Raw genomic sequence first — 17,447 nt, 5'->3', positions numbered from 1 at the left:
GTGATGTCCCGCACCGTGTCTGTGATGGCCCGCACTGTGTCTGTGATGTCCCGCACGGTGTCTGTGATGTCCCGCACCGTGTCTGTGATGTCCCACACCGTGTCCCTGTGATGTCCCGCACCGTGTCTGTGATGTCCCGCACCGTATCCCTGTGATGTCCCGCACCGTGTCCCTGTGATGTCCCACACCGTGTCCCTGCGATGTCCCGCACTGTGTCCCTGTAATGTCCCGCTCCGTGTCCCTGTGATGTCCCGCACCGTGTCTGTGATGTCCCGCACCGTGTCTGTGATGTCCCGCACCGTGTCTGTGATGTCCCGCACCGTGTCCCTGTGATGTCCCGCACCGTGTCTGTGATGTCCCGCACCATGTCTGTTATGTCCCGCACCATGTCCCTGTGATTTCCCGCACCGTGTCCCTGTGATGTCCCGCACCATGTCCCTGTGATGTCCCACACCGTGTCCGTGTAATGTCCCGCACCATGTCCCTGTGATGTCCCACACCGTGTCCCTGTGATGTCCCGCTCCGTGTCCCTGTGAATTCCCGCACCGTGTCTCTGATGGCCCGCACCGTGTTTGTGATGTCCCGCACCGTGTCTGTGATGTCCCGCAGCGTGTCTGTGATGTCCCGCACCGTGTCCCTGTGATGTCCCGCACCGTGTCTGTGATGTCCCGCACCGTGTCTGTGATGTCCCGCACCGTGTCCCTGTGATGTCCCGCACCGTGTCCCTGTGATGTCCCGCACCGTGTCTGTGATGTCCCGCACCGTGTCTGTGATGGCCCGCACCGTGTCTGTGATGGCCCGCACCGTGTCCCTGTGATGTCCCGCACCGTGTCTGTGATGTCCCGCACCGTGTCTGTGATGGCCCGCACCGTGTCTGTGATGGCCCGCACTGTGTCTGTGATGTCCCGCACCGTGTCTGTGATGTCCCGCACCGTGTCCCTGTGATGTCCCGCACCGTGTCCCTGTGATGTCCCGCACCGTGTCCCTGTGATGTCCCGCTCCGTGTCCCTGTAATGTCCCACACCGTGTCCCTGTGATGTCCCACACCGTGTCTGTGATGTCCCGCACCGTGTCCCTGTGATGTCCCGCACCGTGTCCCTGTGATGTCCCGCACCGTGTCCCTGTGATGTCCCGCACCGTGTCCCTGTGATGTCCCGCACCGTGTCCCTGTGATGTCACGCACCGTGTCCCTGTGATGTCCCGCACCATGTCCCTGTGATGTCCCACACCGTGTCCCTGTAATGTCTCGCTCTGTGTCCCTGTGAATTCCCGCACTGTGTCTGTGATGTCCCGCACTGTGTCTGTGATGTCCCGCACCATGTCCCTGTGATGGACCGCACCGTGTCTGTGATGTCCCGCACCATGACCCTGTGATGGCCCGCACCGTGTCTGTGATGGCCCGCACCGTGTCTGTGATGGCCCGCACCGTGTCTGTGATGGCCCGCACCGTGTCTGTGATGTCCCGCACCGTGTCTGTGATGTCCCGCACCGTGTCTGTGATGTCCCGCACCATGTCCCTGTGATGGCCCGCACCGTGTCTGTGATGGCCCGCACCGTGTCTGTGATGTATCGCACCGTGTCCCTGTAATGTCCCACACCGTGTCCCTGTGATGTCCCACACCGTGTCCCTGTGATGTCCCGCACCGTGTCTGTGATGTCCCGCACCGTATCCCTGTGATGTCCCGCACCGTGTCCCTGTGATGTCCCACACCGTGTCCCTGTGATGTCCCGCACTGTGTCCCTGTAATGTCCCGCACCGTGTCCCTGTGATGTCCCACACCGTGTCTGTGATGTCCCGCACCGTGTCTGTGATGTCCCGCACCGTGTCTGTGATGTCCCGCACCGTGTCCCTGTGATGTCCCGCACCGTGTCTGTGATGTCCCGCACCGTGTCCCTGTGATGTCCCGCACCGTGTCTGTGATGGCCCGCACTGTGTCTGTGATGTCCCGCACGGTGTCTGTGATGTCCCGCACCGTGTCTGTGATGTCCCACACCGTGTCCCTGTGATGTCCCGCACCGTGTCTGTGATGTCCCGCACCGTATCCCTGTGATGTCCCGCACCGTGTCCCTGTGATGTCCCACACCGTGTCCCTGCGATGTCCCGCACTGTGTCCCTGTAATGTCCCGCTCCGTGTCCCTGTGATGTCCCGCACCGTGTCTGTGATGTCCCGCACCGTGTCTGTGATGTCCCGCACCGTGTCTGTGATGTCCCGCACCGTGTCCCTGTGATGTCCCGCACCGTGTCTGTGATGTCCCGCACCATGTCTGTTATGTCCCGCACCATGTCCCTGTGATTTCCCGCACCGTGTCCCTGTGATGTCCCGCACCATGTCCCTGTGATGTCCCACACCGTGTCCGTGTAATGTCCCGCACCATGTCCCTGTGATGTCCCACACCGTGTCCCTGTGATGTCCCGCTCCGTGTCCCTGTGAATTCCCGCACCGTGTCTCTGATGGCCCGCACCGTGTTTGTGATGTCCCGCACCGTGTCTGTGATGTCCCGCAGCGTGTCTGTGATGTCCCGCACCGTGTCCCTGTGATGTCCCGCACCGTGTCTGTGATGTCCCGCACCGTGTCTGTGATGTCCCGCACCGTGTCCCTGAGATGTCCCGCACCGTGTCTGTGATGTCCCGCACCGTGTCTGTGATGTCCCGCACCGTGTCCCTGTGATGTCCCGCACCGTGTCTGTGATGTCCCGCACCGTGTCTGTGATGGCCCGCACCGTGTCTGTGATGGCCCGCACCGTGTCTGTGATGTCCCGCACCGTGTCTGTGATGTCCCGCACCGTGTCCCTGTGATGTCCCGCACCGTGTCCCTGTGATGTCCCGCTCCGTGTCCCTGTAATGTCCCACACCGTGTCCCTGTGATGTCCCACACCGTGTCCCTGTGATGTCCCACACCGTGTCACTGTGATGTCCCACACCGTGTCTGTGATGTCCCGCACCGTGTCTGTGATGTCCCGCACCGTGTCCCTGTGATGGCCCTCACCGTGTCTGTGATGTCCCGCACCGTGTCCCTGTGATGTCCCGCACCGTGTCCCTGTGATGTCCCGCACCGTGTCCCTGTGATGTCCCGCACCGTGTCCCTGTGATGTCACGCACCGTGTCCCTGTGATGTCCCACACCGTGTCTGTGATGTCCCGCACCGTGTCTGTGATGTCCCGCACCGTGTCTGTGATGTCCCGCACCGTGTCCCTGTGATGTCCCGCACCGTGTCTGTGATGTCCCGCACCGTGTCCCTGTGATGTCCCGCACCGTGTCTGTGATCTCCCGCACTGTGTCTGTGATGTCCCGCACTGTGTCTGTGATGTCCCGCACCGTGTTTGTGATGTCCCACACCGTGTCCCTGTGATGTCCCGCACCGTGTCTGTGATGTCCCGCACCGTGTCTGTGATGTCCCGCACCGTGTCTGTGATGTCCCGCACCGTGTCTGTGATGTCCCTCACCGTGTCCCTGTGATGTCCCGCACCGTATCCCTGTGATGTCCCGCACCGTGTCCCTGTGATGTCCCACACCGTGTCCCTGTGATGTCCCGCACTGTGTCCCTGTAATGTCCTGCACCGTGTCCCTGTGATGTCCCACACCGTGTCTGTGATGTCCCGCACCGTGTCTGTGATGTCCCGCACCGTGTCTGTGATGTCCCGCACCATGTCTGTGATGTCTCGCACCATGTCCCTGTGATTTCCCGCACCGTGTCCCTGTAATGTCCCGCACCATGTCCCTGTGATGTCCCACACCGTGTCCCTGTAATGTCCCGCACCATGTCCCTGTGATGTCCCACACCGTGTCCCTGTGATGTCCCACTCCGTGTCCCTGTGAATTCCCGCACTGTGTCTGTGATGTCCCGCACTGTGTCTGTGATGTCCCGCACCATGTCCCTCTGATGTCCCACACCGTGTCCCTGTAATGTCCCGCTCTGTGTCCCTGTGAATTCCCGCACTGTGTCTGTGATGTCCCGCACTGTGTCTGTGATGTCCCGCACCATGTCCCTGTGATGGACCGCACCGTGTCTGTGATGTCCCGCACCGTGTCCCTGTGATGTCCCGCACCGTGTCTGTGATGTCCCGCACCGTGTCTGTGATGTCCCGCACCGTGTCCCTGTGATGTCCCGCACCGTGTCTGTGATGTCCCGCACCGTGTCTGTGATGGCCCGCACCGTGTCTGTGATGGCCCGCACTGTGTCTGTGATGTCCCGCACCGTGTCTGTGATGTCCCGCACCGTGTCCCTGTGATGTCCCGCACCGTGTCCCTGTGATGTCCCGCACCGTGTCCCTGTGATGTCCCGCTCCGTGTCCCTGTAATGTCCCACACCGTGTCCCTGTGATGTCCCGCACCGTGTCCCTGTGATGTCCCGCACCGTGTCCCTGTGATGTCACGCACCGTGTCCCTGTGATGTCCCGCACCATGTCCCTGTGATGTCCCACACCGTGTCCCTGTAATGTCTCGCTCTGTGTCCCTGTGAATTCCCGCACTGTGTCTGTGATGTCCCGCACTGTGTCTGTGATGTCCCGCACCATGTCCCTGTGATGGACCGCACCGTGTCTGTGATGTCCCGCACCATGACCCTGTGATGGCCCGCACCGTGTCTGTGATGGCCCGCACCGTGTCTGTGATGGCCCGCACCGTGTCTGTGATGGCCCGCACCGTGTCTGTGATGTCCCGCACCGTGTCTGTGATGTCCCGCACCGTGTCTGTGATGTCCCGCACCATGTCCCTGTGATGGCCCGCACCGTGTCTGTGATGGCCCGCACCGTGTCTGTGATGTATCGCACCGTGTCCCTGTAATGTCCCACACCGTGTCCCTGTGATGTCCCACACCGTGTCCCTGTGATGTCCCGCACCGTGTCTGTGATGTCCCGCACCGTATTCCTGTGATGTCCCGCACCGTGTCCCTGTGATGTCCCACACCGTGTCCCTGTGATGTCCCGCACTGTGTCCCTGTAATGTCCCGCACCGTGTCCCTGTGATGTCCCACACCGTGTCTGTGATGTCCCGCACCGTGTCTGTGATGTCCCGCACCGTGTCTGTGATGTCCCGCACCGTGTCCCTGTGATGTCCCGCACCGTGTCTGTGATGTCCCGCACCGTGTCCCTGTGATGTCCCGCACCGTGTCTGTGATGGCCCGCACTGTGTCTGTGATGTCCCGCACGGTGTCTGTGATGTCCCGCACCGTGTCTGTGATGTCCCACACCGTGTCCCTGTGATGTCCCGCACCGTGTCTGTGATGTCCCGCACCGTATCCCTGTGATGTCCCGCACCGTGTCCCTGTGATGTCCCACACCGTGTCCCTGCGATGTCCCGCACTGTGTCCCTGTAATGTCCCGCTCCGTGTCCCTGTGATGTCCCGCACCGTGTCTGTGATGTCCCGCACCGTGTCTGTGATGTCCCGCACCGTGTCTGTGATGTCCCGCACCGTGTCCCTGTGATGTCCCGCACCGTGTCTGTGATGTCCCGCACCATGTCTGTTATGTCCCGCACCATGTCCCTGTGATTTCCCGCACCGTGTCCCTGTGATGTCCCGCACCATGTCCCTGTGATGTCCCACACCGTGTCCGTGTAATGTCCCGCACCATGTCCCTGTGATGTCCCACACCGTGTCCCTGTGATGTCCCGCACCATGTCCCTGTGATGTCCCACACCGTGTCCCTGTGATGTCCCGCTCCGTGTCCCTGTGAATTCCCGCACCGTGTCTCTGATGGCCCGCACCGTGTTTGTGATGTCCCGCACCGTGTCTGTGATGTCCCGCAGCGTGTCTGTGATGTCCCGCACCGTGTCCCTGTGATGTCCCGCACCGTGTCTGTGATGTCCCGCACCGTGTCTGTGATGTCCCGCACCGTGTCCCTGAGATGTCCCGCACCGTGTCTGTGATGTCCCGCACCGTGTCTGTGATGTCCCGCACCGTGTCCCTGTGATGTCCCGCACCGTGTCTGTGATGTCCCGCACCGTGTCTGTGATGGCCCGCACCGTGTCTGTGATGGCCCGCACTGTGTCTGTGATGTCCCGCACCGTGTCTGTGATGTCCCGCACCGTGTCCCTGTGATGTCCCGCACCGTGTCCCTGTGATGTCCCGCACCGTGTCCCTGTGATGTCCCGCTCCGTGTCCCTGTAATGTCCCACACCGTGTCCCTGTGATGTCCCACACCGTGTCCCTGTGATGTCCCACACCGTGTCCATGTGATGTCCCACACCGTGTCTGTGATGTCCCGCACCGTGTCTGTGATGTCCCGCACCGTGTCCCTGTGATGCCCCTCACCGTGTCTGTGATGTCCCGCACCGTGTCCCTGTGATGTCCCGCACCGTGTCCCTGTGATGTCCCGCACCGTGTCCCTGTGATGTCCCGCACCGTGTCCCTGTGATGTCACGCACCGTGTCCCTGTGATGTCCCACACCGTGTCCCTGTGATGTCCCACACCGTGTCTGTGATGTCCCGCACCGTGTCTGTGATGTCCCGCACCGTGTCTGTGATGTCCCGCACCGTGTCCCTGTGATGTCCCGCACCGTGTCTGTGATGTCCCGCACCGTGTCCCTGTGATGTCCCGCACCGTGTCTGTGATCTCCCGCACTGTGTCTGTGATGTCCCGCACTGTGTCTGTGATGTCCCGCACCGTGTTTGTGATGTCCCGCACCGTGTCTGTGATGTCCCACACCGTGTCCCTGTGATGTCCCGCACCGTGTCTGTGATGGCCCGCACCGTGTCTGTGATGTCCCACACCGTGTCCCTGTGATGTCCCGCACCGTGTCTGTGATGTCCCGCACCGTGTCTGTGATGTCCCGCACCGTGTCTGTGATGTCCCGCACCGTGTCTGTGATGTCCCTCACCGTGTCCCTGTGATGTCCCGCACCGTATCCCTGTGATGTCCCGCACCGTGTCCCTGTGATGTCCCACACCGTGTCCCTGTGATGTCCCGCACTGTGTCCCTGTAATGTCCTGCACCGTGTCCCTGTGATGTCCCACACCGTGTCTGTGATGTCCCGCACCGTGTCTGTGATGTCCCGCACCGTGTCTGTGATGTCCCGCACCATGTCTGTGATGTCTCGCACCATGTCCCTGTGATTTCCCGCACCGTGTCCCTGTAATGTCCCGCACCATGTCCCTGTGATGTCCCACACCGTGTCCCTGTAATGTCCCGCACCATGTCCCTGTGATGTCCCACACCGTGTCCCTGTGATGTCCCACTCCGTGTCCCTGTGAATTCCCGCACTGTGTCTGTGATGTCCCGCACTGTGTCTGTGATGTCCCGCACCATGTCCCTCTGATGTCCCACACCGTGTCCCTGTAATGTCCCGCTCTGTGTCCCTGTGAATTCCCGCACTGTGTCTGTGATGTCCCGCACTGTGTCTGTGATGTCCCGCACCATGTCCCTGTGATGGACCGCACCGTGTCTGTGATGTCCCGCACCGTGTCCCTGTGATGTCCCGCACCGTGTCTGTGATGTCCCGCACCGTGTCTGTGATGTCCCGCACCGTGTCCCTGTGATGTCCCGCACCGTGTCTGTGATGTCCCGCACCGTGTCTGTGATGGCCCGCACCGTGTCTGTGATGGCCCGCACTGTGTCTGTGATGTCCCGCACCGTGTCTGTGATGTCCCGCACCGTGTCCCTGTGATGTCCCGCACCGTGTCCCTGTGATGTCCCGCACCGTGTCCCTGTGATGTCCCGCTCCGTGTCCCTGTAATGTCCCACACCGTGTCCCTGTGATGTCCCACACCGTGTCCCTGTGATGTCCCACACCGTGTCCCTGTGATGTCCCACACCGTGTCTGTGATGTCCCGCACCGTGTCTGTGATGTCCCGCACCGTGTCCCTGTGATGGCCCTCACCGTGTCTGTGATGTCCCGCACCGTGTCCCTGTGATGTCCCGCACCGTGTCCCTGTGATGTCCCGCACCGTGTCCCTGTGATGTCCCGCACCGTGTCCCTGTGATGTCCCGCACCGTGTCCCTGTGATGTCACGCACCGTGTCCCTGTGATGTCCCACACCGTGTCCCTGTGATGTCCCACACCGTGTCTGTGATGTCCCGCACAGTGTCTGTGATGTCCCGCACCGTGTCTGTGATGTCCCGCACCGTGTCCCTGTGATGTCCCGCACCGTGTCTGTGATGTCCCGCACCGTGTCTGTGATGTCCCGCACCGTGTCTGTGATGTCCCGCACCGTGTCTGTGATGTCCCGCACCGTGTTTGTGATGTCCCACACCGTGTCCCTGTGATGTCCCGCACCGTGTCTGTGATGTCCCGCACCGTGTCTGTGATGTCCCGCACCGTGTCCCTGTGATGTCCCGCACCGTGTCTGTGATCTCCCGCACTGTGTCTGTGATGTCCCGCACTGTGTCTGTGATGTCCCGCACCGTGTCTGTGATGTCCCGCACCATGTCTGTGATGTCCCGCACCGTGTTTGTGATGTCCCACACCGTGTCCCTGTGATGTCCCGCACCGTGTCTGTGATGTCCCGCACCGTGTCTGTGATGTCCCGCACCGTGTCTGTGATGTCCCGCACCGTGTCTGTGATGTCCCTCACCGTGTCCCTGTGATGTCCCGCACCGTATCCCTGTGATGTCCCGCACCGTGTCCCTGTGATGTCCCACACCGTGTCCCTGTGATGTCCCGCACTGTGTCCCTGTAATGTCCTGCACCGTGTCCCTGTGATGTCCCACACCGTGTCTGTGATGTCCCGCACCGTGTCTGTGATGTCCCGCACCATGTCTGTGATGTCCCGCACCATGTCCCTGTGATTTCCCGCACCGTGTCCCTGTAATGTCCCGCACCATGTCCCTGTGATGTCCCACACCGTGTCCCTGTAATGTCCCGCACCATGTCCCTGTGATGTCCCACACCGTGTCCCTGTGATGTCCCACTCCGTGTCCCTGTGAATTCCCGCACTGTGTCTGTGATGTCCCGCACTGTGTCTGTGATGTCCCGCACCATGTCCCTGTGATGTCCAACACCGTGTCCCTGTAATGTCCCGCTCTGTGTCCCTGTGAATTCCCGCACTGTGTCTGTGATGTCCCGCACTGTGTCTGTGATGTCCCGCACCATGTCCCTGTGATGGACCGCACCGTGTCTGTGATGTCCCGCACCATGACCCTGTGATCGCCCGCACCGTGTCTGTGATGTCCCGCTCCGTGTCCCTGTAATGTCCCACACCGTGTCCCTGTGATGTCCCACACCGTGTCCCTGTGATGTCCCACACCGTGTCCCTGTGATGTCCCACACCGTGTCTGTGATGTCCCGCACCGTGTCTGTGATGTCCCGCACCGTGTCCCTGTGATGTCCCGCACCGTGTCCCTGTGATGTCCCGCACCGTGTCCCTGTGATGTCCCGCACCGTGTCCCTGTGATGTCACGCACCGTGTCCCTGTGATGTCCCGCACCGTGTCCCTGTGACGTCCCACACCGTGTCCCTGTGATGTCCCACACCGTGTCTGTGATGTCCCGCACCGTGTCTGTGATGTCCCGCACCGTGTCTGTGATGTCCCGCACCGTGTCTGTGATGTCCCGCACCGTGTCCCTGTGATGTCCCGCACCGTGTCTGTGATGTCCCGCACCGTGTCCCTGTGATGTCCCGCACCGTGTCTGTGATCTCCCGCACTGTGTCTGTGATGTCCCGCACTGTGTCTGTGATGTCCCGCACCGTGTTTGTGATGTCCCACACCGTGTCCCTGTGATGTCCCGCACCGTGTCTGTGATGTCCCTCACCGTGTCCCTGTGATGCCCCGCACCGTATCCCTGTGATGTCCCGCACCGTGTCCCTGTGATGTCCCACACCGTGTCCCTGTGATGTCCCGCACTGTGTCCCTGTAATGTCCTGCACCGTGTCCCTGTGATGTCCCACACCGTGTCTGTGATGTCCCGCACCGTGTCTGTGATGTCCCGCACCATGTCTGTGATGTCCCGCACCATGTCCCTGTGATTTCCCGCACCGTGTCCCTGTAATGTCCCGCACCATGTCCCTGTGATGTCCCACACCGTGTCCCTGTAATGTCCCGCACCATGTCCCTGTGATGTCCCACACCGTGTCCCTGTGATGTCCCACTCCGTGTCCCTGTGAATTCCCGCACTGTGTCTGTGATGTCCCGCACTGTGTCTGTGATGTCCCGCACCATGTCCCTGTGATGTCCCACACCGTGTCCCTGTAATGTCCCGCTCTGTGTCCCTGTGAATTCCCGCACTGTGTCTGTGATGTCCCGCACTGTGTCTGTGATGTCCCGCACCATGTCGCTGTGATGGACCGCACCGTGTCTGTGATGTCCCGCACCATGACCCTGTGATGGCCCGCACCGTGTCTGTGATGGCCCGCACCGTGTCTGTGATGGCCCGCACCGTGTCTGTGATGGCCCGCACCGTGTCTGTGATGTCCCGCACCGTGTCTGTGATGTCCCGCACCGTGTCTGTGATGTCCCGCACCATGTCCCTGTGATGGCCCGCACCGTGTCTGTGATGGCCCGCACCGTGTCTGTGATGTATCGCACCGTGTCCCTGTAATGTCCCACACCATGTCCCTGTGATGTCCCACACCGTGTCCCTGTGATGTCCCACACCATGTCCCTGTGATGTCCCGCACCGTGTCTGTGATGTCCCGCACCGTATCCCTGTGATGTCCCGCACCGTGTCCCTGTGATGTCCCACACCGTGTCCCTGTGATGTCCCGCACTGTGTCCCTGTAATGTCCCGCACCGTGTCCCTGTGATGTCCCACACCGTGTCTGTGATGTCCCGCACCGTGTCTGTGATGTCCCGCACCGTGTCTGTGATGTCCCGCACCGTGTCCCTGTGATGTCCCACACTGTGTCCCTGTAATGTCCCGCTCTGTGTCCCTGTGAATTCCCGCACTGTGTCTGTGATGGCCCGCACCGTGTCTGTGATGTCCCGCACCATGACTCTGTGATGGCCCGCACCGTGTCTGTGATGGCCCGCACCGTGTCTGTGATGGCCCGCACAGTGTCTGTGATGGCCCGCACCGTGTCTGTGATGGCCCGCACCGTGTCTGTGATGTCCCGCACTGTGACCCTGTGATGTCCCGCACCGTGTCTGTGATGTCCCGCACCGTGTCTGTGATGTCCCGCACCGTGACCCTGTGATGTCCCGCACTGTGACCCTGTGATGTCCCGCACCGTGTCCCTGTGATGTCCCGCACCGTGACCCTGTGATGTCCCGCACCGTGTCTGTGATGTCCCGCACCGTGTCTGTGATGGCCCGCACCGTGTCTGTGATGTCCCGCACCGTGTCTGTGAGGTCCCGCACCGTGTCCCTGTGATGTCCCGCACCGTGTCTGTGATGGCCCGCACCGTGTCTGTGATGTCCCGCACCGTGTCTGTGATGTCCCGCACCATGTCCCTGTGATGGACCGCACCGTGTCTGTGATGTCCCGCACCATGACCCTGTGATGGCCCGCACCGTGTCTGTGATGGCCCGCACCGTGTCTGTGATGGCCCGCACCGTGTCTGTGATGGCACGCACCGTGTCTGTGATGGCCCGCACCGTGTCTGTGATGTCCCGCACCGTGTCTGTGATGTCCCGCACCGTGTCTGTGATGTCCCGCACCATGTCCCTGTGATGGCCCGCACCGTGTCTGTGATGGCCCGCACCGTGTCTGTGATGTATCGCACCGTGTCCCTGTAATGTCCCACACCGTGTCCCTGTGATGTCCCACACCGTGTCCCTGTGATGTCCCGCACCGTGTCTGTGATGTCCCGCACCGTATCCCTGTGATGTCCCGCACCGTGTCCCTGTGATGTCCCACACCGTGTCCCTGTGATGTCCCGCACTGTGTCCCTGTAATGTCCCGCACCGTGTCCCTGTGATGTCCCACACCGTGTCTGTGATGTCCCGCACCGTGTCTGTGATGTCCCGCACCGTGTCCCTGTGATGTCCCGCACCGTGTCTGTGATGGCCCGCACTGTGTCTGTGATGTCCCGCACGGTGTCTGTGATGTCCCGCACCGTGTCTGTGATGTCCCACACCGTGTCCCTGTGATGTCCCGCACCGTGTCTGTGATGTCCCGCACCGTATCCCTGTGATGTCCCGCACCGTGTCCCTGTGATGTCCCACACCGTGTCCCTGCGATGTCCCGCACTGTGTCCCTGTAATGTCCCGCTCCGTGTCCCTGTGATGTCCCGCACCGTGTCTGTGATGTCCCGCACCGTGTCTGTGATGTCCCGCACCGTGTCTGTGATGTCCCGCACCGTGTCCCTGTGATGTCCCGCACCGTGTCTGTGATGTCCCGCACCATGTCTGTTATGTCCCGCACCATGTCCCTGTGATTTCCCGCACCGTGTCCCTGTGATGTCCCGCACCATGTCCCTGTGATGTCCCACACCGTGTCCGTGTAATGTCCCGCTCCGTGTCCCTGTGAATTCCCGCACCGTGTCTCTGATGGCCCGCACCGTGTTTGTGATGTCCCGCACCGTGTCTGTGATGTCCCGCAGCGTGTCTGTGATGTCCCGCACCGTGTCCCTGTGATGTCCCGCACCGTGTCTGTGATGTCCCGCACCGTGTCTGTGATGTCCCGCACCGTGTCCCTGTGATGTCCCGCACCGTGTCCCTGTGATGTCCCGCACCGTGTCTGTGATGTCCCGCACCGTGTCTGTGATGGCCCGCACCGTGTCTGTGATGGCCCGCACCGTGTCCCTGTGATGTCCCGCACCGTGTCTGTGATGTCCCGCACCGTGTCTGTGATGGCCCGCACCGTGTCTGTGATGGCCCGCACTGTGTCTGTGATGTCCCGCACCGTGTCTGTGATGTCCCGCACCGTGTCCCTGTGATGTCCCGCACCGTGTCCCTGTGATGTCCCGCACCGTGTCCCTGTGATGTCCCGCTCCGTGTCCCTGTAATGTCCCACACCGTGTCCCTGTGATGTCCCACACCGTGTCTGTGATGTCCCGCACCGTGTCCCTGTGATGTCCCGCACCGTGTCCCTGTGATGTCCCGCACCGTGTCCCTGTGATGTCCCGCACCGTGTCCCTGTGATGTCCCGCACCGTGTCCCTGTGATGTCACGCACCGTGTCCCTGTGATGTCCCGCACCATGTCCCTGTGATGTCCCACACCGTGTCCCTGTAATGTCTCGCTCTGTGTCCCTGTGAATTCCCGCACTGTGTCTGTGATGTCCCTCACTGTGTCTGTGATGTCCCGCACCATGTCCCTGTGATGGACCGCACCGTGTCTGTGATGTCCCGCACCATGACCCTGTGATGGCCCGCACCGTGTCTGTGATGGCCCGCACCGTGTCTGTGATGGCCCGCACCGTGTCTGTGATGGCCCGCACCGTGTCTGTGATGTCCCGCACCGTGTCTGTGATGTCCCGCACCGTGTCTGTGATGTCCCGCACCATGTCCCTGTGATGGCCCGCACCGTGTCTGTGATGGCCCGCACCGTGTCTGTGATGTATCGCACCGTGTCCCTGTAATGTCCCACACCGTGTCCCTGTGATGTCCCACACCGTGTCCCTGTGATGTCCCGCACCGTGTCTGTGATGTCCCGCACCGTATCCCTGTGATGTCCCGCACCGTGTCCCTGTGATGTCCCACACCGTGTCCCTGTGATGTCCCGCACTGTGTCCCTGTAATGTCCCGCACCGTGTCCCTGTGATGTCCCACACCGTGTCTGTGATGTCCCGCACCGTGTCTGTGATGTCCCGCACCGTGTCTGTGATGTCCCGCACCGTGTCCCTGTGATGTCCCGCACCGTGTCTGTGATGTCCCGCACCGTGTCCCTGTGATGTCCCGCACCGTGTCTGTGATGGCCCGCACTGTGTCTGTGATGTCCCGCACGGTGTCTGTGATGTCCCGCACCGTGTCTGTGATGTCCCACACCGTGTCCCTGTGATGTCCCGCACCGTGTCTGTGATGTCCCGCACCGTATCCCTGTGATGTCCCGCACCGTGTCCCTGTGATGTCCCACACCGTGTCCCTGCGATGTCCCGCACTGTGTCCCTGTAATGTCCCGCTCCGTGTCCCTGTGATGTCCCGCACCGTGTCTGTGATGTCCCGCACCGTGTCTGTGATGTCCCGCACCGTGTCTGTGATGTCCCGCACCGTGTCCCTGTGATGTCCCGCACCATGTCTGTGATGTCCCGCACCATGTCTGTTATGTCCCGCACCATGTCCCTGTGATTTCCCGCACCGTGTCCCTGTGATGTCCCGCACCATGTCCCTGTGATGTCCCACACCGTGTCCGTGTAATGTCCCGCACCATGTCCCTGTGATGTCCCACACCGTGTCCCTGTGATGTCCCGCTCCGTGTCCCTGTGAATTCCGCACCGTGTCTCTGATGGCCCGCACCGTGTTTGTGATGTCCCGCACCGTGTCTGTGATGTCCCGCAGCGTGTCTGTGATGTCCCGCACCGTGTCCCTGTGATGTCCCGCACCGTGTCTGTGATGTCCCGCACCGTGTCTGTGATGTCCCGCACCGTGTCCCTGAGATGTCCCGCACCGTGTCTGTGATGTCCCGCACCGTGTCTGTGATGTCCCGCACCGTGTCCCTGTGATGTCCCGCACCGTGTCTGTGATGTCCCGCACCGTGTCTGTGATGGCCCGCACCGTGTCTGTGATGGCCCGCACTGTGTCTGTGATGTCCCGCACCGTGTCTGTGATGTCCCGCACCGTGTCCCTGTGATGTCCCGCACCGTGTCCCTGTGATGTCCCGCACCGTGTCCCTGTGATGTCCCGCTCCGTGTCCCTGTAATGTCCCACACCGTGTCCCTGTGATGTCCCACACCGTGTCCCTGTGATGTCCCACACCGTGTCCCTGTGATGTCCCACACCGTGTCTGTGATGTCCCGCACCGTGTCTGTGATGTCCCGCACCGTGTCCCTGTGATGGCCCTCACCGTGTCTGTGATGTCCCGCACCGTGTCCCTGTGATGTCCCGCACCGTGTCCCTGTGATGTCCCGCACCGTGTCCCTGTGATGTCCCGCACCGTGTCCCTGTGATGTCACGCACCGTGTCCCTGTGATGTCCCACACCGTGTCTGTGATGTCCCGCACCGTGTCTGTGATGTCCCGCACCGTGTCTGTGATGTCCCGCACCGTGTCCCTGTGATGTCCCGCACCGTGTCTGTGATGTCCCGCACCGTGTCCCTGTGATGTCCCGCACCGTGTCTGTGATCTCCCGCACTGTGTCTGTGATGTCCCGCACTGTGTCTGTGATGTCCCGCACCGTGTTTGTGATGTCCCACACCGTGTCCCTGTGATGTCCCGCACCGTGTCTGTGATGTCCCGCACCGTGTCTGTGATGTCCCGCACCGTGTCTGTGATGTCCCGCACCGTGTCTGTGATGTCCCTCACCGTGTCCCTGTGATGTCCCGCACCGTATCCCTGTGATGTCCCGCACCGTGTCCCTGTGATGTCCCACACCGTGTCCCTGTGATGTCCCGCACTGTGTCCCTGTAATGTCCTGCACCGTGTCCCTGTGATGTCCCACACCGTGTCTGTGATGTCCCGCACCGTGTCTGTGATGTCCCGCACCGTGTCTGTGATGTCCCGCACCATGTCTGTGATGTCTCGCACCATGTCCCTTTGATTTCCCGCACCGTGTCCCTGTAATGTCCCGCACCATGTCCCTGTGATGTCCCACACCGTGTCCCTGTAATGTCCCGCACCATGTCCCTGTGATGTCCCACACCGTGTCCCTGTGATGTCCCACTCCGTGTCCCTGTGAATTCCCGCACTGTGTCTGTGATGTCCCGCACTGTGTCTGTGATGTCCCGCACCATGTCCCTGTGATGTCCCACACCGTGTCCCTGTAATGTCCCGCTCTGTGTCCCTGTGAATTCCCGCACTGTGTCTGTGATGTCCCGCACTGTGTCTGTGATGTCCCGCACCATGTCCCTGTGATGGACCGCACCGTGTCTGTGATGTCCCGCACCGTGTCCCTGTGATGTCCCGCACCGTGTCTGTGATGTCCCGCACCGTGTCTGTGATGTCCCGCACCGTGTCCCTGTGATGTCCCGCACCGTGTCTGTGATGTCCCGCACCGTGTCTGTGATGGCCCGCACCGTGTCTGTGATGGCCCGCACTGTGTCTGTGATGTCCCGCACCGTGTCTGTGATGTCCCGCACCGTGTCCCTGTGATGTCCCGCACCGTGTCCCTGTGATGTCCCGCACCGTGTCCCTGTGATGTCCCGCTCCGTGTCCCTGTAATGTCCCACACCGTGTCCCTGTGATGTCCCACACCGTGTCCCTGTGATGTCCCATACCGTGTCCCTGTGATGTCCCACACCGTGTCTGTGATGTCCCGCACCGTGTCTGTGATGTCCCGCACCGTGTCCCTGTGATGTCCCGCACCGTGTCCCTGTGATGTCCCGCACCGTGTCCCTGTGATGTCCCGCACCGTGTCCCTGTGATGTCCCGCACCGTGTCCCTGTGATGTCACGCACCGTGTCCCTGTGATGTCCCACACCGTGTCCCTGTGATGTCCCACACCGTGTCTGTGATGTCCCGCACCGTGTCTGTGATGTCCCGCACCGTGTCTGTGATGTCCCGCACCGTGTCCCTGTGATGTCCCGCACCGTGTCTGTGATGTCCCGCACCGTGTCCCTGTGATGTCCCGCACCGTGTCTGTGATCTCCCGCACTGTGTCTGTGATGTCCCGCACTGTGTCTGTGATGTCCCGCACCGTGTTTGTGATGTCCCACACCGTGTCCCTGTGATGTCCCGCACCGTGTCTGTGATGTCCCGCACCGTGTCTGTGATGTCCCGCACCGTGTCTGTGATGTCCCGCACCGTGTCTGTGATGTCCCTCACCGTGTCCCTGTGATGTCCCGCACCGTATCCCTGTGATGTCCCGCACCGTGTCCCTGTGATGTCCCACACCGTGTCCCTGTGATGTCCCGCACTGTGTCCCTGTAATGTCCTGCACCGTGTCCCTGTGATGTCCCACACCGTGTCTGTGATGTCCCGCACCGTGTCTGTGATGTCCCGCACCATGTCTGTGATGTCCCGCACCATGTCCCTGTGATTTCCCGCACCGTGTCCCTGTAATGTCCCGCACCATGTCCCTGTGATGTCCCACACCGTGTCCCTGTAATGTCCCGCACCATGTCCCTGTGATGTCCCACACCGTGTCCCTGTGATGTCCCACTCCGTGTCCCTGTGAATTCCCGCACTGTGTATGTGATGTCCCGCACTGTGTCTGTGATGTCCCGCACCATGTCCCTGTGATGTCCAACACCGTGTCCCTGTAATGTCCCGCTCTGTGTCCCTGTGAATTCCCGCACTGTGTCTGTGATGTCCCGCACTGTGTCTGTGATGTCCCGCACCATGTCCCTGTGATGGACCGCACCGTGTCTGTGATGTCCCGCACCATGACCCTGTGATCGCCCGCACCGTGTCTGTGATGTCCCGCTCCGTATCCCTGTAATGTCCCACACCGTGTCCCTGTGATGTCCCACACCGTGTCCCTGTGATGTCCCACACCGTGTCCCTGTGATGTCCCACACCGTGTCTGTGATGTCCCGCACC

Source organism: Pristiophorus japonicus, chromosome 12 (assembly GCF_044704955.1).
Source record: "Pristiophorus japonicus isolate sPriJap1 chromosome 12, sPriJap1.hap1, whole genome shotgun sequence".
Taxonomy (NCBI): Eukaryota; Metazoa; Chordata; class Chondrichthyes; family Pristiophoridae; genus Pristiophorus; species Pristiophorus japonicus.
This window is presented reverse-complemented; position numbering follows the sequence as displayed.